This window comes from Macrobrachium rosenbergii, chromosome 55, assembly GCF_040412425.1.
Source record: "Macrobrachium rosenbergii isolate ZJJX-2024 chromosome 55, ASM4041242v1, whole genome shotgun sequence".
NCBI classification, from domain to species: domain Eukaryota; kingdom Metazoa; phylum Arthropoda; class Malacostraca; order Decapoda; family Palaemonidae; genus Macrobrachium; species Macrobrachium rosenbergii.
This window is the reverse complement of record NC_089795.1, coordinates 81370272-81395162: the sequence shown is the minus strand read 5'-3', so window position 1 is coordinate 81395162 and position 24891 is coordinate 81370272. Positions and strand designations below refer to the sequence as shown.

At 36.1% G+C, this 24891-nt stretch overlaps 1 non-coding gene and 1 pseudogene across 1 annotated transcript; both read left to right on the top strand.

Annotated features, from left to right (window-relative positions):
- LOC136835513 (Kv channel-interacting protein 1-like) overlaps positions 1-24891 on the top strand; it is a 369258-nt pseudogene that overhangs the window by 104807 nt on the left and 239560 nt on the right.
- On the top strand, positions 12055-12126 carry TRNAA-CGC (transfer RNA alanine (anticodon CGC)). Its single transcript has one exon. It is a non-coding gene; the product is annotated as a tRNA-Ala (tRNA).

Sequence of the window (24891 nt, the reverse complement as noted above, 5' to 3'; positions counted from 1 at the left end):
GCACTGTAGACATTACTTAAGGTTCTTGGCAGCTTCCCTTCGTTCCTAGCTGCAACTCCTTTCATTCCTTTTACTTTACCTCCGATTACATTCTCTTTCTCCCATCTTACTTTCCACCCTCTCTAACAGTTGTTTCATACGGCAACTGTGAGATTTACCTCCTGTTACACCTTGAGAACCTTTTTTATCTAAATTTCCCTTTCAGCGCTGAATAAGCTCATTCGTCCCAACGCTTGGTCTTTGGCCTAAATTTTATATTCCATTCCCATTCCCAAAGAAAAGGTTTCACCACCATTGATGTAGCAGTTTTTCTCCCAAGTGTTCCACAGATCTTTAGCGGGTTCACTTCTGCTTGTGAGACAGAGTGCATTAGTGTCCCAAGCCACTGGCTTGTCTTAAATTGGTAGTATCTAATTACTACCTAAACATGTACTGTGGTGTCAGCCGCTATTGATGTTAATTGTATAGGACTGCAGTATAGGTTTATAAATTAGTTGTTACTTTGGAAGTTTTCTTGGCCGAGGATTTGGGCAGATGAGGAAGTAAGGTCAAGAAGTTGAATGCACAGATTTTCCAGTGGATCAGCAATATTTATTTTTGTCAAAAGCAAAATTAGAAGTAGAGAAAAATAACATTCACTTAGTTTAAGAAGTAACCGGTCCCTTAGACATAAAAGGGCCTTTATCTTAATATAAAGAGTATATAAAATATATATATACGTGTGTGTATGTATTTGACGTTTGTCTTTATGTAATGTATGTATATTTGAATTTATGCCGTTTTTCCTAACAAGATTTATAACTTTAAAGTCAGTGTTATTCATTTTATAATTGTATACTCTATTTCGTACATATTTCGTCAAAGAATTGTACCTTTGTGTAACTACGGCCATCACATGAACACACAACAACAGGTATTGTAGCAACTGACGTTGATGTTGAGAATTGCAGCCAGGTTATGTTTAGTTTAATGTTATGCTTTTGGAAATATTATGTGTTGGAAATATTATATTTAGAAAACACTTTGCTTAGTAAATATTCAAGTTTGCCTGCATCCAATTACATTTGTATTCTCGGTAAGCCTAAATTTATATTGACTTTGAAGATTGACCTCTGGCTCTTATCCTTTAATATATTCATAGTTCATCAGCGAACCGGTAGCCCAATCAAGGGCAGTTTCATCCATCTATAGCTCCGTTGGTTGACCTGTCAGTTTGGGGCAACGCGAACACATATCACGGAACAACTTACTGGTGAGCGTTCGAGTCCTCAGACATGTGAAAGTATATCCAGTGAAATTCAGATAGTAACGTGCCGACTAAGATAAGTATATCTAAGTTTAACCAGACCACTGAGCTGATTAACAACTCTCCTAGGGCTGGCCTGAAGGATTAGATTTATTTTACGTGGCTGAGAACCAATTGGTTACCTAGCAACGGGACCTACAGCTTATTTTGGAGTCCGAACCACATTATGACAAATGAATTTCTATCACCAGAAATAAATTACTCTAATTCTTTACTGGCCGGTCGGAGAGTCGAACGCTGGGCCAACAGCGTGCTAGCTGAGAGCTCTGCCCACCCCTCCAATGAAGAACTGAAATTTATAAAAAAAACTTTGAGGAAAATATGATTATTCAGATTGCGTTTTAATCTGATTGCTTACGGTGATCTACAAAATATGTGTAAGGAATGCAATTGTTCTCCAGATACGGCGATCTCTCTCTCTCTCTCTCTCTCTCTCTCTCTCTCTCTCTCTCTCTCTCTCTCTCTCTCTCTCTCTCAGGTTCCAGATTTCCGAATATAACTGAAACTGAATCAGAATATCGCTCTTTAGATCACTATGTAACGGGAGGTTTCTCTCTCTCTCTCTCTCTCTCTCTCTCTCTCTCTCTCTCTCTCTCTCTCGTGGCTAGTCGTTAGTAAGTATAGATCCTCCTAATGTATTGTGTGACTGGCTTATCAAAAGATATGTCTTTGGGAACATTGCCTTGAAATGTTTATATGTCTTCGATTCTAGATTACTCAGGTATTAGCTGATGCCATATTTTACTTAATTACTGGCATGTTATTCATGTGTAAATTTAAAAATGAGATGTGCGATTAAATTGATTACTAAATCACTCATCGCAAAAAAAAAGAATTATCATTATTTTGTACAGCCATTATTTTGGAGAGTGATATATTATGAAAAATTAAGTTGCACCGAAATACTGAAATACAGTTAAAAAGTAAAGGTGTTCCTCAAACTCGGATAAAGTCAGGATCTTAAGACCCTTATAAATCATCAGTGGCTTTCAGATCAGGTAATATATACCTTTCCATCACGTGTCAAAATCTGAAATAGTATAACAAGTATGAAACCAAAATATACCGATAAATGTTTCTTAAATGGAACTACTGATTAAAAACCAACTCAGTGCTGGGTTTCTCAGGGAATGAGCTATAGAAATACGTTAGCCTACGTCGAGAGGTTGGCAATATACACCAGTTAAAGTCATGAGAGAGAGAGAGAGAGAGAGAGAGAGAGAGAGAGAGAGAGAGAGAGAGAGAGAGAATTGGTGCTAAGTTTTTCAGGACAGGAACGATAGAAATACATTAAGCCGGGAGGTCGCCAATACTCGTTAGGTATCGCCATGAGAGAGAGAGAGAGAGAGAGAGAGAGAGAGAGAGAATTGGTGCTATGTTTTTCAGGATAGGAACGATAGAAATACATGAAGCCGGGAGGTCGCTAATGCTCGCTAGGTATAGCCAATAGCCATGAGAGACAGAGAGAGAGAGAGAATTGCTGCTAAGTTTTTCGGGGAATGAACCATGGAAATACGTTACACTGGAAAGTCGCTAATTGCGCTAGATATAGCCATGAGAGAGAGAGAGAGAGAGAGAGAGAGAGAGAAGAGAGAGAGGAGAGGGACCAGAGAATGTCCGCAAATCAGGACAGGAACCATAGAAATTAGTTACATGAGGAGGTCAGAGATTATACGAGAGAGAGAAGAGATGAGAGAGAGAGAGAGAGAGAGAGAGAGAGAGAGAGAGAGAGAGAGAGGATACGAACATTCAAAGGGATAATAAAATCATTCCAATCCAAGCCCCCCTCCCCCCTACACCAATTCCTCCCGCCCTGCCCAGCCTCACCAAACAGGGCACATCAGATAAGTCACATTCGAACTCCTAATTCAATATTTCACTGTCTGCCAATCACGTTCGTTCTCTGTCCCCTTCAGAGAGGGACCTGATGCCAGTTACTGATTATAGGAGAGTTTATAATTAGAACTGAAGAGAATTAGGCTCTTCCTGTGCCGAAGTGCGATTGTATAGAAATGAACAGGTTGATTTTATATGTTTAGATCAACAGTCCTTTATTTTATACAAAAATTTAAAAAGAAAAGAAGTGAATAAAAATGGGCGCTTTAGTCTTAGGTTGTGATATGCTTTATTGAAAGAAGTTTAGTTTTTTGAGTAATGGCCTGTTCCTAAACGTATTTTTTTATATAGATTTAGTTGTATAGAAATTTAAGTGTTTTAAATATATACACATACATATAATATACTGTATAAATTTATGTATACTGTGTATACATATTTTGTGTATATATATATATATAGTATGATTATACACATATATATATATATATATATATATATATATATATATATATATATATATACATGTATGTATATTTTGATGCACTCTTTACCTTTCCTTGAATAATCAGTAATAAACCTCATTACCCGTTATAAAAAAAAAACAGTTCTTCCACAAGTGCTCTTCCATCAATCACTGGATCATTTTGTGAAGGTGAAATATGGCTGACGTACCTCACGGGGAAGCAGACAAAAGAAGAGCGTTGGTCGTATTTCCCTGTATCATACGTGTTCTTATTTTGTTATTGCTGTCTGTGGAAAATTATATTCTTATCCAGATCTGAGGTATTAAAGGGTTTTATTTAAACACATACATACATACCTACATACATACATACATACATACATACATACATACATAGCCTACATAAAGATAGACAGAAGATATGTGTGTATCTGTATAGTATACGTACATACACAAACACGCACACATGTAATATATATATACACATACATACCTACATACATACTGTACATACATACATACTGTACATACATACATACATACACACACACATAATGGTATATGTAATGTTATAAAAATAAGTGTAACAAACTCTTCCACCTTAAAATAACGAGAAAAAATCAACATTTCTTAAAGTCACTCAGCGTTTATTTTTCTCAGAGCCATCAATCACCAGATTGCTTATTTATATGAACAAGCCTCCATTCGCTACGAGCCTTAATTCCATAGGCATAATTATCATTCATATGGTCATTAATATCTGAATAGCTTGCGTATCCCTGTTATGCCGGCATCGTTTATCGTCTTAAGTATAAGGTCATTACACGTCATTATCATTATGTTCGCGAGGCTTAATTACGGACGCATCGTGCTGGAGAATCCCCCGTTTCATTTCGTTCCCTCATCGGGAAATCGTTGCGAAATTTCATTCTCTCTCTCTCTCTCTCTCTCTCTCTCTCTCTCTCTCTCTCTCTCTCTCTCTCTCTCCTCCAGAAATCGTTGCGAAATTTCATTTCTCTCTCTCTCTCTCTCTCTCTCTCTCTCTCTCTCTCTCTCTCTCTGGGAAATAATTGCGAAATTTCATTCTCTCTCTCTCTCTCTCTCTCTCTCTCTCTCTCTCTCTCTCTCTCCAGGAAATCGTTGCGAAATTCATCTCTCTCTCTCTCTCTCTCTCTCTCTCTCTCTCTCTCTCTCTCTCTCTCTCTCTCCCAGGAAATCATTGCGAAATTTCATTTTCTCTCTCTCTCTCTCTCTCTCTCTCTCTCTCTCTCTCTCTCTCTCTCTCTCTCTCTCTCTATCTTCGGTGTTTGTATACATACGCAGCAGTTAAAGTAGGTGATTTGTAACTTGATATTGATGAATCTTACTCGAAGTAAACACGGGAAAGTAAGACATAAGTTATAAGGAAAGTAAGAAAGGATTCAAGGAAAGTAAGACATAAGTATGCTACAAGATAAGTGCTACTTTTCACTAGCATGTATGGCCGGGTTTTCTCAGAAGCAGCAGGTTAGCCATCTTGGGGAAATCTAGTTATTAACGCTTGTAGAAGGAAATACCAAGAGACAAATCCATTTTCCAGTTCTGCTCACCAGAATTGAGTAAGAGAAGTGATATAAGATTAGGGTTATGTACAGGCATTGCCCTCAACCCAGCTTCCACTTCTAATCATAATTTCACTTTCTGTATCTAAAGGAGCCGTGACAGCTTTCTTTGACGCGTATCTGTACCCAGAAACATCATTCATAGTTGCGGCAAGTCTCGCGGGTTTTATTTTCAGACTCATCTGCATCATGATTTATGAAAGTCCGCGTCCCCTATACCTTTCTTTGTTTTGTTTTCCGTCTTTTCAAACGAAAGGACAACACTGATTTACCTTTCAGTCACTTATTATTGTAGATATTTTTGTTCGCTTATTCATTGTTGTAGGTATTTAGGTTCACTGAGACACTGTGCATTATTGTAGATATTTATGTTCACTTATTATTGTATTCATGTTCGCTTATTCATTGTTGTAGATATTTATGTTCACTTATTCACTTTTGTAGATATTTATATTCGCTTATTCATTGTTGTAGATATTTATGTTCAATTATCCATTGTTGTAGATAATTATGTTTATGTTCTGTTATTAACTTTTTTTTATTCATTGTTGTAGATAATTATTGTTCAACAATTATCCATTGTTGTAGATATTTATGATCACCTTTTCATTAGCTATAGATATTTATGTTCATTTACTCATTATTGACAAAGACGGGAAAATAGATATTTAAACGATGTTCAAATTAACGAAAGATTGTTCATTTTAACAAATCAGTTAGAACCATTAAAAACTGTAGATATTTGAGACATCAGAGGTATTCAACCCCTCTCTCCCCTATTTTTACGGCCTCCCGAAAACACAAAGATGGGATTCCTTTATTATCTGTAGATATTTCAAAATGGCTTTGTTATCACCCTTTTTCATTGTTTGTAAGATATTTTATAGTTCATTTCAAACTGCTCATTGACGTCGATTCATTATTTACTAAAGTCCTGATTGCCGACGTTTGTTTTTCATTTTTTCCTCTTGGCATAGATAAAACTTTAAAACTTATCAACCTCTGTTCAATTATCCATTGTTGTAGAACAAAAATTATGGGAAGTCCCTCTTCTAGCAAACTTAATTATAACAGAACTTTTGTCGAAAACCCCATATTGATCTATTAGATGATATTAACATTTTTTTAATAGGCTAAAAGAATAAAATTTAAAACAGAATGGGAAAAGGACGGAAAACTGCCGTTCCTAGATGTACTGATCATAAGAAAACAGAACAGGTATGCAAAAAGAAAACCCACCTCTTTCTTAAGCTACCACGACGTCTCCGTAAAAATCATGGTAGGGTGCAACCTATTCCTCAGAGGACTTAGTATGTTCAAATGAGTACCTGGATCAAGAAACCCGCCAACACCTAACGCAACTTTCCATCCATAAATATTGAAAAATATACTACAGGGTCCCAATAGATTTCAACAACAAAATAAAGCAACATGAAAACATCCAAAAGGCCACCGGCAACTAAATAATCCATTTTCCATTATCCCAAATCCATCGAGAGTTCGCTCGTTAACGCCTTAAATAACAAATGATACCGTGTAGTAATTGTCATCCGACATTTATGTAGGCGAGTTCCGCAAAAATAACAGAATCAAAAGATCAGTACGTTACGCTTCCCCAGAGTTCGGGAATTTTCCCTACATATTAGAAATACAGGGCATGTCATTAACTGCGGAGTTGGTTTTCAAGAGTAGCTGTCCGTACAAAAGAAAGATGCTGGAATCTGTTCATCAATCAAACTTTTTGTCAGGAGGACATGAAATCGCGCCATTGAATAAGTTTTGACCCAAGAAACGCGACCGCCAGATCCATCGCCAAACGTATTTCTAAAAACCACTAGGGAATTGACTTTTCTTAAGAAACGCCACCTTTTAACATCGGAGGCCTAAGGCCACACCTTCATGTTTTTGTATATATACCATTGTAACTTTCTCCATCTGAACAGGGGCAGAAACAAGTGCCCGAAATATATGGTTTCAACGTTTAAATAGTGTTTTATGGGCCTTCTTATTTTCATATATATATATATATATGATGATTAAAAAGCCACAATATAATTGATAAATTGTATATTTTAAGACATAAAAATATACAAAAAATGGGATAAAAACGAGGGAGCTATAACGGTCCTCTTCAGCTGAAGAGGACCGTTGCGCAAACGGTCGTGTGTGTGTCTTAAAATATACATTTATCAATTATATTATTGTAATCATCATTTTCGATCACAATATAGTATATATATATATATATATATATATATATATATATATATATATATATATATATATATATATATATATGTATATATATGTATATCTCTTTCGTAAACTTCTTGAAAATTATTGAAAGCAAGCATAATTGGAATTTCCATTTTAACGATTGGATCGCTTTGTCTTGGTAATGATGATTGACAAACAGAACTATCCCATAAGGCCTTTGAGGAAAAGCAGACCCAATAAATGTCTGTATATTGTCGTCACAATAAGATTTCCGTGAGATAGATTTAAAGTCTTATTCATTCTGACCTCCCAAGGTTGCAGTGGTTAGCTAAGTAAGAGAAATTTATAGTAAAAAAAAAAAATAGTAATTCTCTACAGAAAGAAATAACATCAAGGAAAGACCAACTTGAGGATTCCATTTACCGAATTAAAAGAGATGTAGTGGTCTCTTGTAATGTCCAGGCGTAATGCTCTTAGGTTCATTGTGTAGGAGCGTATACAAATACGCCATCCACACCTGAATGAATCAGGACACCTTCCCTGGTCGTGCGGAACTGCACCAGGCATCATCATTCATCTCGGTAGTGAAGCTCGTGGATTTTTTCCTAGTCCAGCCTGGATCCTGATTTATGGAGTATCGTGTCGACGGAACTGCTTTTTCTTTGTTTTGTTTTTGTTTTTGCGTCCTATTTCGTCCAAACCAAAACCTGGATGCTGGTGTCCTTTTCATTTTCCTCTTTTCGTTATTGTAGAGGCTTACGTAAATTCATTTGCGATTATTCTGTGGTCACGATAAAAACAAGTATAAAATGCGCCGAAAACATCGGCGCAGTCGAGTTTTCTGTACAGCGTATAATGCTGTATGATACTATCGATGTGTTGCAGCATGAAACTCTCAGCCACGACCGGGCAACACTCAATTGCTTCCCAGATGTGGTCAAGTGAAGATGTCTCGGATGCTGGCACTCTAGCTATGCCAGACGCACGATCCATGGCTAACCTTAACCTTAAATAAAATAAAAACTACTGAGGCTAGAGGGCTGCAATTTGGTATGTTTGATGATTGGAGGGTGGATGATCGACATACCAGTTTGCAGCTCTCTAGCCTCAGTGGCCTTTAAGATCTGAGGGCGGACGGATAGACAATTAGCCACCTCAGTAGTTTTCTTTTACAGAAAGCTAAAAATGGTGCCTATCGTCTCACGAGAAAAAGAAAGAAAAGGTAGAAATATTCGTCATTTAGTGGGTCCACAAGTTTCAGGGAATCTGCTTTATTCCTGAACAAGAATCGGCAGATTCCGTCCAGTAAGCAATAAAGGCGTTTTGACTCAGAAGAAAGAAACCCGAATGGTTGCCAACAATGGGACCGTAATTCCATTTCATAGATGAAATGATGTGTAGGGGAACGTCCGCGATTTTCGCTGCTGTTCCGATAACAGATTAAAAAGTTTTGGTCTGCTAGCAGTATTTCTCTTGTGAAAATGTCACATGTCTTTCAAAGGCGTAATATGTATTTCATCAATCACTCATGTGTATGTGTTTGTTTTTAAATATTTTCACTGACAGTATTCCTTAGATGTATACACATTTTCATCCAACTTTAAATTAAATACTCCAACTAGAATGCACTAGAATACAAAGAAAAAATTATATATATTTATATTTCTAGTGTTATTGGCTGCTCCGTTTGATATATTGCTTGACATGGTTGATAAAATAAAAACGACAGAGAAGTGAGCATAGAGAATTGTTGTGATAAAATAAGGTTAGTTTAGAGAAGACCTGTATTTATGGGTGAAGTCGAGATTCATGTTTTTATGCATGACATTTAAACGCTAGAGAATGTATGGTATATAAAATGCACAATTCCTTAGGAAAATATTTTTTTGTACAAAATCTGTTTTTCCTTGGTTATCTGATTGCAAAGGCTGTTGCAACCTACAAAAATGGTCAAGACTAAGACCTTTGCAAAAGTTTTAGACGAAAGATGAATTTTTGCTTATAAAGATGGTGGATGCTTGCTTTAGGATAGAAAGGTAGTTACTTTTTTTAAACAATGCTGATTTAACTTCCGTAATATCTTATTGATTTGAAAACGATGTTATAGATATATAAGAAGACCCTGAAGGATATTAGTGTTTCTCTGGAAAATTATTTTAACCTGGAGGTTTCTTTAGAAATAATTATTTTCTTAAACGTTTCATTTAGCTAAGTGAGACTCTTAGTGAAGAATATTATTATACGCTAATGAGAGGTTTAGGCGAAGTCACACATTATTTGGAAGTATTTACTTGTGGGATGTGTTGATAAAATTATTATAATTCTAAGCGAATTTATGCACATTGTCTTCTTAAAAATTTAAAATCTTCAGAACTGGTTTGTGGTTACAACATTCGGCTATTTATTTTGGCATTAAAATATATGTCAAACAGTTACGTCACTGAAATACCATCGTAGTGCCTTCATTAATTTTGTTGTTGCTAATTATTGTTACCGTAACTACTTTCATGGTCGTATGGGATGAGGACTAGAATTTACCTGAAATGCAAAATGCACTTTCCCTGAACGGTATTGAGTTATCTGTTGTAAATTAATTAAGATTCTCCAAAGAATTGTGTGTGCGCCTTTTTTAATTTTCTGTAAAAAAAAAAAAAAAAGACTATTGTGCCGGCTTTTTCCTTCCGTCCGCACTTTATTCTGTCCGCACTTTTTCTGTCAGCCCTCAGATCTTAAAAACTACTGAGGCTAGAGGGCTGCAAATTGGTATTTTGATCATCCACCCTCCAGTCATCAAACATACCATATTGCAGCCCTCTAGCCTCAGCAGTTTTGATTTTATTTAAGGTTAACGCTAGCCATAATCGTGCTTCTGGCAACGATATAGGATAGGCCACCACCGGGCTGTGGTCAAAGTTTCACGGGCCGCGGCTCATACAGCATTATACCGATACCATTGAAAGATAGATTTTTTTTCGGTGGCCTTGATTATGAGCTGTATCGGCTGTACAGAAAACTCGATTGCTCCGAAGAAACTTCCTGAAGCATATAGGACACTCGTCATTTATTCGTCTAAATCATATTGTGAAAAACTGATTGCCGTTCTATGGAGTTATTTGTGCCAGCTTGGTCCTCTGAGATGTTGCATGTTTAGTTGGCCATAGACTCTTCCTCCGTCCCTCTACAATTCTGGAATTCAGTTTCCTTGCTTGATAGTATACGCAAGCGCTCTTCCCCCTGCTTATTTTCTTAGCTTTCATATGCTAATTTTTGGTTTGGGTGTTGATTTATTAGTAATGTATTTAGTGTTATATATATACGAGTATACATACGTATATATATATATTATATATACGTATGTATGTATATAAGTATGTATGGATGTATAATGTGTACATCAATCCCTTTTGTCCATTTAGTTTAAGGATTATTGTACTTCAGCTCAGCTCCTGATGTCTCGGCTACTTCATGTAAGCATCTCTTGAAGGCAGAAAGAACTATTGATTTTTAAGCTGTCCTTAAGCTTTTCCTTACTAGATGCCAGGTAAGCTTGAAAGCTTGTCCCAGCGTCTCGTCCTGCCCCAAGGACCATCATCTTCATTTCTCCCGTCCTTGTATAGTCTTTCTCCCTTAATCTGATTTAGGGAATAGCCTCTCCTGCTCTCAGGTGTGTCCATCCCCCACGCTCCCCCCATCTCCATTTTTGGTCTCCTACTGGTCTTCCTCCTCCTCCTCCTCCTCCTCCTCCTCCTCCTCCTCCTCCTCCTCCTCCTCCTCCTCCCTCCTCCTCTCTCTCTCTCTCTCTCTCTCTCTCTCTCTCTCTCCTTCCTTGGTTTACAAACCAAAATTCTCTAGGGATATCTATACCATATTTTGCGAAGATTTATCTAGAATGTTTGAGCCCAAAGTGATCTGTAGATGCGTAGATGCTTTCACAAAGTCTAATGACGATCAAGAGATGATTACGCCTGAATATGAGAAGGAAGACCAGGACCGTCCTTGATCTGAAGTATATTCAGCTAAAATGGAAATGGGAAAATGTAATTGAATAGGTGTAACGAATGTTGCTTCTTGTAATCAGATTTCGTTTATGAAGGAGGGAGAGGGAGAACGCAGTGAAACTCGCCTCTAGAGATCTTAAAAGGAAAAAAGTTAATCTTATTACTGAAATGGGAAAATAGAAAGCTACTACATCATACTATAAGAATAACGAAAGATGTAATGTTTTGGAAATCATTTCTGAAAGTTTCAAGTCGCCATTCGCCTTGTCAAAATGGCATACTTAGAATTCAGTCGTTATTTTCTTTATGATGTTTGAAGGGTCGGTGAAGAATGATTAATGAATATTTCGAGCGTAACGTATTTTGAAAACCAGAGTTGTGAAAAAAGAAAAAAAAAATGGCATAACAATGTACATTATTTAAAAAAGGGTGAAAAGGTTCATAGATAGAACACTTAGGATGTATTAGATAAAAATAAACGTCATATGGTGGGGGGGCTGTTGTAGGAGCTGAAAAGAGTTGAAAGGTTATACTAAAAATGGGATCAAGACAGGAGTGGCACGGTTTTCAAATGACGAGACGAAGAGCAAATCGAAATGAGGAGTACTTTTGGCACTCAGAAGTGTCAGTGGGGGTGTAACTCAGAGGTAGAGTGCTCGCTTCGCATGTGAGAAGTCCCGGGTTCAATCCCCGGCATCTCCAAGGAATTTTAAGTTGGACGTAATGTATTTACTTAACGAGATATGTATCTCGTGTATTTCATGTAAGATATGACTCATCAGTTCCAGCTGTCTGATGTCTAGGGTTTCTGATAAAAAAAAATTCTAGCAAACGGTTAGTGGGACTTTGGTGAATAATATTACTACATTGAATTTACGAGCCTGGAATCTGTAATGATATGTATATTAATAAACTTATCTGCTGAACTATTCCTTATATTAGAATACGGACGTTTACTCCGATGATTTATATATATTATATATATATAAATAAATAAATATATATATATATATATATATATATATATATATATATATATATATATATATATATATATATATATGTGTGTGTGTGTGTGTGTGTGTGTGGCGACTGGTTAGTGTGTCACTGTAGTCCTGATTCCTCGTCCGTCGCTGGTTCGACCCCACGGGACGGTGGACTTATTATCAACTAAAAATTCCCCTTCGGTAACATATATGAAAATATATTATTTCCGAGGTAGAGTATTGGATATTAAAGGACGTTTGTAGCTTTCTGATTGTATATGAATATATGATAAATAGTCATATATATATATATATATATATATATATATATATATATATATATATATATATATATATATATATATATATATATATATATATATATATATATATATATATGTTTATGTGTGTATGTATGTTTATGTGTATGTGCACACACACATATATATATATATACCTTAGTTTATCTTTTGGAATGTGAAGTGAACTTTCGAGAGAGAGAGAGAGAAGTCTATACAATAAACCGGATGCAAAGGAAGAAAAAGCGACGAAAGGTTTATTAAGAAGTCTATGCTTGACATTGTGATGACGCTTTACGTTAATTAAGCATCGTAATTGCTGAGAAATCTCCTTGTGAACGAATGAATACACGGAAAAAACAGGCAGAAAAAACTTATCGTGATAAGACAGAAGAATGCAGAAAAAACTGCATGTGAACACATGAAACAACTGGAAAATAGACAGAAAAAACTGCTTGTGAGCACATGAAACAACTGGAAAACAGATAGAAAAAACTGCTTGTGACCGAATGAATGCACAGAAAAACAGAAAAAAATTGTATTTGAACGCATAAATACACAGTTAAACAACATAAAAAACTGCGTGTGAGCGAATGAATACACAAAAAAACAGACAGAAAAAACTGCATGTGAACGAATGGATGCACAGAAACACAGACAATAGAAAAAACTTACCGTGAACGCATGAAAAAAACAGAAGCGTACAGAAAAAACTGCATGTGAACGCATGAAAGACTGTAGAACAGACAGAAAAATCTGCGTGTGAACACATGAAAGATTGTGAAACAGACAGAAAAAACTGTGTGAACACATGAAAGATTGTAAAACAGACAGAAAAAACTGCGTGTGAACGCATTGAAGCCTAAAACAGACAGAAGAATCTGCGTGTGAACGCATGGAAGTCTGTAAAACGGACAAAATACTGCGTGTGAACGCATGAAAAAACTGGAAAACGTACAGGAAAAAATGCAGCATGCTAATTTTAGCTTTAATGGGAAATAACTAAAAACTGTGCGTTCATTTACGGCCATCCCTTGAAATACTGGGAAATTAGTGTCTAAAATTTTAAAACACTGAATGCCAGCCGATTTTACAGTTAGTGGTTTTTTGTGCTTTTCAAAACAGCCATATCTAATTTTTCGTTCATTGGTCTTTTGAATAAATTGATTGGTACATTTCTTTTAAATGCTGTTATAGAATTCTAGTGGTATTTGCAATTATGTTGCATGTGGAGAGAGAGAGAGAGAGAGAGAGAGAGAGAGAGAGAGAGAGAGAGAGAGAGAGAGAGAGAGAGAGAGAGAGAGCAGCTTTAACATCTGTGGCTGACATAAAAGCACAATTTTTTTCCTTTATTTTAAAAATATTTTGCCAAAATTTTGTACAGGTCATTGAATAATTAAAAGTGACTGTTATGAGCTTTTTATAAACGTTCCTTCCTTTATATGTGGCCTTCATTACATTTCATGCCTTTATGAAAGTACTGCTAATCGTAATGTAATCTTTTAAAATCTCTTAAAGCCAATTACTAGCAAGTTGCGAAGCTCTGCAACTTTAAAGAAAATGTCAAAAGGAATCAAAGAATAAGCAGGGGAATTGTACAAGTCTTTAATCTTCAGTTATATTTGATATCCTCTTGTCTCCTTCCGTTCATTTAAAACCAATATTCATTCTTTTTTATTGCCTTTTTATTACGTTGTAGAACAAAGAGTTACCTGTATTCAAGAAAAAATCCTGCCACTTTCACTGTCAATAACTTCGTAAAGAACATTTTTTGGGGGTGTAACGATCCGGTATTTTCAGACCAAAGAATCTGCCACTTTTTGATGACTATTTACGTTCGACTTTCATAAAATATCAAGACATATTTGGGGAAAATTAATTGAGGGAAAGTGGAGTAAAAATACTAAACTAATTTACCTTGTAAGTCAGTTATTCTCCTCTGGGTCGACAACTGTTAGCTAAAATACTCCATTAGGGACAGTTAAATCTTTTCGGTTTGCCTTCTGTGCTCCGGAAAAGTTGCCTTTAGACTTTTTAAACTGTAATTTTTCACAATAAATCAGTGCTTTGGGATTCCGCACCGTTTCATTTATTCCAATAGTTGATGTAGTTGATCATAATTCTCTTTAGAGTTAGTCGAGTATTTGCCTTTATGAACGATACACGTCCATCAGAACAAATTTAGCTTTGTATCAACGCAGACGTAAGACTTGGACGTTCTTGTTTTATTTGTTCCCACAGTTGATTATAATTTTATTCAGTGTTAGACGATTATTTGCCTTCATTTGTGGGTACACGTCCATCAAAATAAATTTACAGTTTTGTAACAATACAGAAATAAGACGTGAACGCTGCAGCTTGTCTCGGGTTTTCACAAATTGACCAAATGAGGTTCGACAAGGGGGACTCCAAAAATAAACCTAGATAATGATGATGATGTTAGTGATGATGATGATGATGTTGATGGTGATAATGATGATGATGTTGATCGTGATAACTATGATGATATTGATGATGATGATGTTGATGGTGATAATGATGATATTAAAGATGTTGATGGTGGTAATGATGATGATATTAATGATGTTGATGGTAATAATGATGATGATATTGATGATGGTGATGACGATATAATGATGTTGATGGTGTTAATGATGATGACGATGATGTTGGAGTGATTCAGAGGGCACCAACAGGAATGACTAACACTGTTGCAAAGAGGCTTCGCTTAGATTCTGGTCACTTCAACTTAATAAAAATGAAGTTATCGATAACGTTAAGAGGTATTTATTTTTAATAAAACTCACTACTAATTTGTGACTCGTATCTGCGGATCTGTCGACAATTGAAGAAATTAATGATTTGTGTTGATAATGTCATCGTCATACCATTGGATACAGGCATCATCACTTTTGTTTTGTGACGCGAGTAATATGAATTACTAATAATATATACAGTAATAGGTCTCAAATCCACTAACACAATTTGCTGTCAGTGTTCAACTGTGTTAAGTTTCAAAACCTTCAGCATCATACTGAACCTCAAATCGAATGCAATATCTGTTGTTTGGGAGACCTGTCAACAAAATTCCTATTCCCTGGAGATGCCGGGATTGAACCACGGGTTTCTCGCTTGCGAAACCTGTCAAGATGTTATTACCTAATGTTCATTTGATTAAATTGCACTCACGCATATATATAGTATATATATATATATATATATATATATATATATATATATATATTATATATCATTATGGTAATCACCCTACACGTACATACATAAACAAGTACCCAGAAAAACACACACACAAATATGTGTATATATATATATATATATATATATATATATATATATATATATATATATATATATATATATATATATATACTATACTATTTATTGTATGTATACCCACACACACATATACAGTATATTTATGTGTGTGTGTGTGTGTGTGTTGTATTGGTGTTTTTCTGGGTACTTGTTTATGCATGTACGTGTAGGGTGATTACCAGTGTGGTGATGCAAGACTGCAATTATTAAAGGGACCTGTTCTAAAATTCAGCACAAAAAAGGTGGGGGGGGGGTTCGGGGAGCGCGTGAGAGGGAATGGCAAAAAGCCCAACCATAATGAACCAGCAAATCCCCCCGGGAAACACAGCAGCATCACAGATACGATGAAGCCCGGATCTGCACAGAAGATTACCTCCCAATCATATCAGTTTTCCAATGACATTAGGACCGAGTATTTTGAACAGCCCAACGGACAGACTCCACAGAGCCCCCGGGGGGCCGGGCTGGATCAACTTCCACAAAATGACCAACATGAAAAGAGAGGCATTTTGGTGCGCGTTCGTGATTTGCTTGTCAGCACCGCATCCATCCCCGTGACTACGGAATGATTTTCAGATCGGCAGCTCATAATTCCTCGTTTTCGAAATGCGTTTTTTTTTTTTTTGTCGTTTTCGATGGCATGCTTTCTGTTTGTTCAAGCGGCTTTTTGCCATTTTCTTTCATGCGCTCCCGATTTTTTTTTTTTCCAGCTGAATTTTAGTAAGGTCTGTTTAATAATGAATGAAGGAGTGCGTCGAAATAGCAGTTATTGTTCTTATTAATACTGTTGGTGTGATATTTTTCACTTATAAGCAAACTATTCAAATTCATTTTTTGTTAATACTATTACTTTGGGACAGTCTCCCTAAGGATGCTGTGAGATTGGAACCTCAAAAGTTCAGGCGGATATGCAATGCCTAACTACCCTAAAAACAATTCTTGTATATTTTACTAATTTACTTAAATTTGTTACTTTATATTTTTTTATAACTGATCTCTACATTCTGTATTTCTTATTACCTTCTGTTATTTATTTCAAGTCAGTGGCCTCTGTGGACCTTGTCCCGTATGAATAGGGTTCATCTTCTCAATAATGATAATAATAATAATAATAATAATAATAATAATAATAATAATAATAATAATAATAATAATAAGACTGCGACTTCTACTATTGTTATTTATACGGGCAACGTTTGTTCGAGATATGTGCCCTTGTTGGTGTATTCATAATAAAAATGATTTCGGATTTAACGTGAATACTTGTGGCTTTGCATCCGGCTTTAGTTTCCGGTGGTGCTCACTGCAATGTTGAACTAACTGAATCATATCAGATATGAACCATTTGTTTATTTTTCACCGGAACTTTAAATGCCATTTCAGATGCTTCCGTGTGTTCTAGAGCGGATGTTTATGTTACGTTATGTAACGTGTGACGGAATCTTATATATTATGGAATGGTTATTGTCTATGTATCACGAACGTATAAGGAAGAAAATGGCATTAAAAATTATTTCATGTAACGGCATATATGTTTGCACAAAGTATTATTTAGATGATAGTATCAATTAGCTCTAGTTAATTAACAGGTATAGAAGATTCATGTATACTTCAGTTATTAACAGGTATAAATAATTAAAATATACCTCAGTGTATGTGCGAGTTAATATCTGTTTAATTCAGAATAAAATGCTTCCAGGTCTCATTACGAAATACTGTTAGATAGAGAATGATCCGAGAGTAGAGGTGACATATGCGGACTTGTAAATTTAATGATTTTGTTTGTTTTCTGTTAGACTTTCTCAGCGTCTAAGATGAAGGATGTTTAATTATTAAGGAATGAACGGGATCTTGACATGAAGAAATATTAGCACCGAGAGGAGTAAGCTTTCTCAAGAAAGAACACCCCGTGGGGGGGGGGGCGGTAATGCCGTCAGTGCACCTCATGCGGTGCAATGTAGGCATTACTTAAGGTTCTTTGCAGCACCCCTTCGGCCCCTAGCTGCAACCCCTTTCGTTCCTTTTACTGTACCTCCTTTCATATTTTCTTTCTTCCATCATACTCTCCACCCTCCCCTAACAATTGATTCATAGTGCAACTGCGATGTTTTCCTCCTGTTACAACTTTCAGACCGACCTACTCTCAATTTCCTTTCTAACGCTGAATGACCTCATAGGTCCCAGTGCTTGGCCTTTGGCCTAAGTTCTATATTTATTTTAATTCAAGAAAGAACAGCCCAATGCAGTGACGAAAGTATTCCAGTAGCAATGTGGAGTGAAGATGGTTTAAAGGGCGAGAGATGTAGAAATATGGATAATACGGGTTCAGTATGAAACTCAACGACTGCGTATATAAACATTCCTTGAAAGTAGAGGTTGTTCCACGTAAATTCTCCTTCAAGACACCCGAGAGGATAAGAAAGAGATGTTGGGTATATTTTTCAGCATTTTCTTTCATTATTTGTTATATATGTAATTGTGTCCCTCTGTATCCATGCATTTTTATGTAGCCTTGTACACGGGAAACTGAAACTAGCTCTTCACTGAATAATAATTATGTAAGCATTGGTAGTTCACCAAACTCGTGTGTAACTGGGATGTCATCAAAGAAATCTCCATGTTTTCCTTTCTTATAAAACCTACAATTGCGGAGCTATCCGATTGAATTCAATTCTGATAAAATATTTCAAGAGCAACCTTTTTGTATCACTAGTATTAATAACTCGGAAACTGTAGAGTAGATTCCACTAGAATTATTGATACCCATAAAGCACGTAGCCTTCGAAAGTTATGAGAGACATTTGTGAAAAGAACAGCTCCATTAAAGTTTTTTTTTTCCTTTTTTTCTTTTACCAAACCATCCCCCATCAAACGTCTAGGATTAGAAGATTACATCACGCAAAGTAATTAAGGCCGTAGAAAATTTATACTCAGCCATCGGACGATATTTGAGTTACCCTTGTAATAGAGGTCTCCCCTCTGTCAGATTAATTTGACCCTGGGTTAATTGAACGACGCGTGAAAAACTTCTTTTTCATTTACTGTTTAATACATTTACTCAATAAGGATTTCTTTTAGGTTTCTTATTAAAATTTCACTCTCTTTAGAAATTTACTCTCTCTCTCTCTCTCTCTCTCTCTCTCTCTCTCTCTCTCTCTCTCTCTCTCTCTCTCCGTTTTCATTCACTGTCTAATAAATTTATTCAATAAGAATTTCTCGTAGGTTTCATATGAGAAATTTACTCTCTCTCTCTCTCTCTCTCTCTCTCTCTCTCTCTCTCTCTCTCTCTCTCTCTCTCTTTCATACACGAAAATTTTCAGGGCTAGAGAGAGAGAGAGAGAGGTAAGTATCTGACGAATTTAAATTACCGGTTACAGAAATCTTATTGGAACTCCGAAAAGTAAAGGTTTCCATTCTAGATTCTATCCCCCTCGGTCGTGCCCACTCATGCACGCACGCAGAGTCACAAAGGTACGACAGAAAATATATTTTCTAGTTGTTTAACCAGCGTATACCCTGAGGCACGCTTCAGTAGATTCCGTGAATATATCAGATACCTTGCCAAAGTTATAGAGAACAGAGCAGGTATTTTAATATTTTTTTTTTACGTATTCTGAATTTTCAGTAAGTTTAGGATTTTGCGTTGCAGTTTTTTTTAAGAAAACTATCCATTATCGCTACAATTTTAATATACTGTAATTGCTTAAGACTTAAACGATCGCATATGGCACCATCCTTCATGCTGTCGCTGTCATTTCTTAGTTTTTCATTGTGGTGTTAAATGGCTTTTTCCCGTAGGGGGGTTAGTACTTTCAGTGCACCTCATGTGGTGCGCTGTAGGCATTACTCAGGTTCTTTGTAGCGTTCCCTTTGTCCCCTAGCTGCAACCTCTTTCATTCAATTTACTGTACCCCCGTTTATATTCCCATGTTACTTTCCACCCTCTCCTAACAGTATTTTCATAGCGCTGCTGCGAGGTTTTCCTCCAGTTACACCTTTCAAACCTTTCTACTCCCATAGGTCCCAGCGGTTGGCCTTTGGCTTAAATCTTATATTCCTCTTATTTTTTGAAGAATTTTCGTTGGCTTTCCTTCGGCATTTTACTTGCTAATATTCAGTCACGTGATTTTGAGAACTGAGGGCATTAGATGGTATGGCAGGAAAATATGACAAAGAAATTTTAGGTAAGATATATAATATACAGTGGCCTTTCTTGAAAAGAAAAATGCATCAGTGGTTTCAAACTCAAGCATCAGCTGAGAAACCAGTGCTTTTAGAAGAGATGCCAGCGACAGGCATCGAAGTGAAATCTTTTATTTTCCTCGGAGATATTTTCGTTTACATCAAGAGGACGCTTGGTTGGATTTACCGTATTGTTATATTATACTTGAAACATTACTAAAGATGTTTGTGTGTTTCTTACTATGTTCGTTTTCATTTCTTTCGTAGTTTTTCAGTTTTTATATTTCTCCCATCTTATCTCTCTTGTCATTTTGTGACCAATGATAAGGACAGGTTCCTATTTTTTTACGAATTCCTTTTGCAAAGTCAGGTGAATCGAACCATTTCTCGTCATGGCTTATGTTAGGAGGTGAGGCTTGGTGTGATATATTAAACGGGTGATCAACTTCGGAATTGGATGTCAAGTGAGTTCAAGGGTCATTAAAACTCACCATAAAATAGGTCATTGTGATACTCTCTCTCTCTCTCTCTCTCTCTCTCTCTCTCTCTCTCTCTCTCTCTCTCTCTCTCTCTCTCTGACTCTGATCACGCTTCTTTTACAATCAAATTTTTTTCGTCAGGCAATATTTTTTTTTGTGTTTCCAGCCAAATAGTTTTTGAAACGTACTCTCTCTCTCTCTCTCTCTCTCTCTCTCTCTCTCTCTCTCTCTCTCTCTCTCTCTCACACACGCACACACACACCACGATGCATTTTCTTCTTAACTTTCTGTTTTTTAAACCTGTTCATATATTTACTTGCCTGATGCTAATGTGAAAATAGAAAACCCTAAGCGAAATGGATAATCAGACTATGCAACCAAATTTATAAAGACTCTGAAAGGAAACGTCTTGAATTATAGCAATAACAAAACTGCGATTCCCAAGGACATCGCCAGACGACCCAATTCTTTATGGGGCATCGCACGTCTCCCAAATCCCGTCAGTCATTGCCCTCGCGATTTTCGAGGGCATTCCGTTGTCACGCATTCTCGGGGCATTCCATTTTCACACAGTTTCAGGGTACACCATTTTCACACATTCTCAGGGCATTCCATCTTCACCCATTCCCAGGGTATTCCATTTTCACGCATTCCCATCAATTCTTCCTCGTAAGCGCCCACGACGCTGCTTCGCTGCTGCAACCGAAGACAAATGGCACCCATGCTTTGTTAAATGGGTAGGTGCCCGCCTTTGGTGGTAATTTGGGTTTCATGCTTCATGCTTCACGCTTCACGCTGTTCGTTGCGGAAGCAGCGTCGTCATTTTTCAAGAGGGATCTGCTGCTGCCGCCCTCGATTCAGTTTGCTCAACTTTACCGCTGAATCAGGCGGGGATTGAGTTAGGACCATAAATCCAAAGGGCTGGATTCGGGGTTGTTGGGTGGGGGTGGATATTCGAAGGTATTTGGGAGAACACGCTGTGGATGCATTATTATTATTATTATTATTATTATTATTATTATTATTATTATTAATATTATTATTATTAGTGGTTCATTTAGCATATGAAAATGGCGACGAGAAAATACGCCAATGAATGAGCAGCTAAACATAAACCAGCGTTTCTCTTTGGTTACTTTCTGTACTCTCTTCTCTCTCTCTCTCTCTCTCTCTCTCTCTCTCTCTCTCTCTGATGACGTCATATAATTAATTTTTTTCGTCTCATATTTTCTTACTGTGTCCGGGCAAACAGTATACAAATAATTTTTTGAAGCTTAGTATTTCTCTCTCTCTCTCTCTCTCTCTCTCTCTCTCTCTCTCTCTCTCTCTCTCTCTCTCTCTCTCTCTCTCTCTCTCTCTCTCTCTCTCTCTCTCTCGCTGAAATAAAAAGTGATGAATTACAAAATTAGCATATTTGACACCCCAGACAACATGCTGACCAGCCATTAATATCCATAGCAGTAAAATATTTCAGGCAAACATTGTGTTCGTTGTGTTACTGATTTTAATCAATTTTAATTTTCATATTAATTACGTCCTCCTGTTACATGTAGTGTCTTCATATTTTATTCAAATAAGCGAGAGGCAAATAGAAAATTTTTACGTTTTGCTTTAATAAACATATATTTAATGGAAATAAATTAAAATTACTAATTTTAGTGATGAATAACACGTGTATATATATATATATATATATATATATATATATATATATATATATATATATATTATATATATGTGTGTGTGTGTGTGTGTGTGTGTGTGTGTGAGTGTGTGTTTATACAATATATATGTATGTATATATATATACAATATATAGGTGTGTATATATATATATATATGTGTGTGTGTGTGTGTGTGTTGATGAAGTGCTTCATATGAAACCTTTGTGAGAAGTTTAACAACAAAGAGACTGACAAAAATTGTTTATCGGGTACGTATTTCTGGAAAAACTTACGGGTCGACTAAGCAATACTCTGGGGGGTCCTTGATGATATACTGTGTAAAAGAAGTTTGTTGAATGTACTTGACAGGAAGCATGCATTATAATATGTAGGCGTGAAAGGGACTGGTTTTATGTGAATGCGGATCTGAGAAAAGGGCATGTCATGCCTTTTTCACTGATCATGTTACATATTTATGTATATATGTATAACTGAATCACGAAAATATGGAACGTGATGAATGTATAAATCCTTCGTGGATTTTATCTTTATTTATGTATGTATATACTGTATATGTATGTATTTATATATATATATATACATATATATATGATACATGTATGTGTATATACACCGTGAAAATAAATGGGTTGAAATGAGTGTTTCTTTTAGATAAGCTGTATTTTATGTGTATTTTTATGCTTGCTGTGTTTGTCAGCACGTGACTGTGTCACCTCAAACTTGCGTTTGCGCTCCGGTTTCATTCGCCCACGTTCACTAATCTTGAATTATGATGTTTACGGGATGCCGTTGTTGGGAATATAGCATCGCATTCAGGCAATTAAGGTTGTTCCAAATGCAAGTGCAAAACGCTCCGTGCAATGCTGTCTCCACTTTCCGAGTAAACAACTTAATTAGTGACGAGGCAGTTCGTAAGAATTGGTCTCTTATTTCTCAAAGTTTATAGAGCGAAAGATTCCCCCGCGCCTTCGTTTTCCCGTAAGCTGATTACATAGTGTAATTAATTTTCATGTATTGGCAATTCTTAATTAATTTAACGGAATCACTGACGAGGCACATTTCTAGGCTCAGAGGGCTCGCCTTAAGGATTTATTCTTATCTTAGATGTGAAAATTGGATCATGATAAAGGTTGATAAGTTAGGCAGTTAAGTAGGAAGAGACCAGGTGTAATTGGTAAGGTAAAGCACACAAGCAATATAATATAATATATATAATGAATATATATATATATATATATATATATATATATATATATATATATATATATTATATTTATATAATATAATATATATATATAATATATATATATATATATATACATATATAAATGCTGACAATATATATATACATATATATATATATATATATATATATATATATATATATATATATATACACATATATAAATGCTGACAAATGAATCCCATGTGGCAAATATCTGTGTGTGTCTGTGTGAATAATGGGATGATACGCATATATAACACATAATACTAACTGAAATTTAACCCACGCATAGGACGGCTGTAAACTCGTGACAAAAAAATGTCTTTAAATTGTATTGTGGCTTGTTAATAGGAAGTTGGCTTATTATCCTGTATTAAGCCAAGGTATAAATGATAAGAATCCCAGACAGTTGTTGAAAGTGTCAGACTTGCCTCTTAAGGGAAGTTCACAAAAAAGTGGTCATTTTCCTAGAACGGTAGACTAACCTTTGAAAAATTTTACGATTAAATTCCAGATTTACATTTTCAAATCCGAGCAGACATCCTAGCTTGCACGGAGTTCGTAAGATGAAGATAGAACACGCAAAACCATAAATAATTTCGTGAGGTTGATGTTACAGATGCTGTTTAAAAATATTGGAGAGAAAAACTGGCGCCATTGGTGTCGCTGACTCAGAAATTACACTAACTAATTATTGATAATCCATGTGGAACCAATCTCCTGGTCGATTTTACTAATGATAAAAATCCAACGTGTTATGTGCTCTAGGTAATGCAATACGACAGCGCGGCTCGTACTTATTGATAAAATATTCTAAACATAGCCACAGGGATATTAAAATAACCGTAAATTAGTCAGCTGGTGATGAAACAACGAACAGCCATTCATGCCGAGTGTAAAACAACGCAATATTGTTTAACTGATTACGAAATGTTTCGTTGGCTCATGTGCGTGATTCTCATAACTTTATGATGAAGGGAATCCTTATTGTTATTGTTAATAAGTGGTGCAGTGCTCATACATATATAAATATTTTAATAGTAGTAGTAGTAGTAGTAGTAGTACTAGAAGTAGTAAGAAAAAATGTTTTCAGTAGCTTACCATTAACCCTGACCTTCATCATTTTCGTCTTTCTCTGCACTGACGCCTTTCATTTTCGGCATCAGAACATGCAAGTTGCGTAAACCACGAAAAAAAGTTAATTTCAGTTCCAGTCACGCAGTACAGTAAACCAAAGCTATTGCATTTTGGCAATTTTGGCACAAGTACGAGCTG